Source organism: Balaenoptera ricei, chromosome 17, assembly GCF_028023285.1.
Source record: "Balaenoptera ricei isolate mBalRic1 chromosome 17, mBalRic1.hap2, whole genome shotgun sequence".
In the NCBI taxonomy this organism is placed as follows: domain Eukaryota; kingdom Metazoa; phylum Chordata; class Mammalia; order Artiodactyla; family Balaenopteridae; genus Balaenoptera; species Balaenoptera ricei.
Window position 1 is genome coordinate 52908487 of NC_082655.1, and position 2088 is coordinate 52910574.

Sequence of the window (2088 nt, forward strand, 5' to 3'; positions counted from 1 at the left end):
TTGAGGATAAATGAAGGAATGTTTAGGGTAACCATAAAATGAATAGAAACAGAGTGAATATCATCCAAACCATTAGTGGAAAAAAAAGAAAGAAGGAGAAGAATATAATTTAAAAATAGTACTAAAAAATATTACAAGGTAAATGGATGTATCAAGGAGGAAGGGGTGATACGAGTTGACAGGCTCTTATGGGCAACAAGAGGGCTGTGTTGTCTTTAGATAATTAAAAAATAATAATTTTATTTTTATCATATACTGACAATGCTAAATAATAATCTATAATAAAATAAAGTCCTCACCAGCAGAGCAAACTGCTCTTGCTACTCTCCTTCTCCGTGGCAAAGAAATAGGTAAATAAACAAAATAGGACAAATAGAAAGCACAAAATAAGATGGTGCATTTCAAACTAGTATATTGCTAATTTACATTAAATATAAATACACTAAATGGTTCAGATAAAAATTGTTAAGACTGGATAAAAAATAATATCCAGCTACTGTATATGCTGTTTATGGGAGACACATCTAAAACATAATGATACAGATAGTTGGAAGTATAAGAAAGGAAAATATATATTATGCAAAGCAAAAAAAAAAAAAAGAAAGAGGAGAAAAGAGGAGAGGAGATCAAGATGGCAGAATAGGAAGATGCTGAGCTCACCTTCCCCACCATGGACACATCAAACAGACATCTCCATGTGGATCAATTCTCACTGAAAAAAAATGGGAGACTGGCAGAAAGACTCTTAACAACCAAGGCTATAAGAAGATCCACACAGAGTCAGGTAGGAAGAGAAGAGAAATGATCAGGTCAGGACCTGTGTCCCTAGAAGGGGACACAGAAGAGGAGGGGGATTACATGGGCTCAGAGATTCCCTGGGAGTGAGCAGTTTGAACCACATACTGGGTTGGGGTCCTGGGGTCCAACGCCAGGAGGATGAGTCCTCTTAGCTGGTTTAAAAACCAGTGGGACTGACAGTGGGGCTTTAGAAAACCTAGGCTACACTCATGAAGAGTACACACGTGCTGACTTACTCCCCCCAAAAAATGCAGAGGAAACAGACTAAAACTGCTCTGTGGCCCTGAGCAGTTTCCTGCAATTGCCCTAGCACCCACCCTAGCCCAAGGCAAGCATCTACTCTGGCCCCTCCACAATGCAACTCCACACTAGGGTGAAGGCTACCATGGACAAAGAGAGTGCACAGTTGTGAGGGACAGAGCCATCTTGGACCTGGCATAGCATCCAAATGGGACAAGGACAGACATCACTGGTGCTCATGGAAGCAGCAGACAGGGAGCAGTCTGGAATTCTGACTGGTGTTCTAGGAATACCCCAACATGCACCGCAGCCTGTATAGGGCACCTGCTCTGGCCTCTCTTGCTCCAGCACTACTCTACACTGGGGCGAAGGTGCCAATGCTGGGAGGGGGGAAAACACACAACTTAGAGGGAGCAAGGTCAGCTCAGACTCAACCTTCAGAGCTTCTGCTCCAGCAACTTGGGACCTGACCTCACCCCTGACAGGATGGTGTTGCCACTGAGCAAAGAAGAAGCCCAGGCTCATACCTGGCTCTGGCTCTAGCCACTCTATCTCTAGCCCCATTGCCTGCCTAGAAGATAGCTGTCAGCACACCCTGGGGGAAGACATGACTGATGCTCACATCAGATCCAGCTCTCCCACCAAAGCTAATGGGCACATGCAGAATGCATAAAGATGCTCCCAAACAAGGACAATCCTCCGAGACCAGGATAGGTAATGGTTTCACCTAATCTCACCAAAACAGAAAAAATTAAGCAAAATGAGAAGACAGAGGAATTTGTTTCAAAACAACAAAAAACCTGGGGAAAAAACTAATGAAACAAGAGATAAATAATTTACCATATAAAGAGTTCAAAGCCTTAGTAATAAGAATGCTAACTGAACTAGGGAAAACAATAGATGAATGCATTGAGAATTTTAACAAGGAAATAGAAAATACAAAATAGAACCAGTCAGACCTGAAGAAAAAGATAACTGAAATGAAAAACATGCTAGAAAGAATTAACAGCAGACTAGGTGATATAGAAGAATGCATAAGTGATCTGGAAG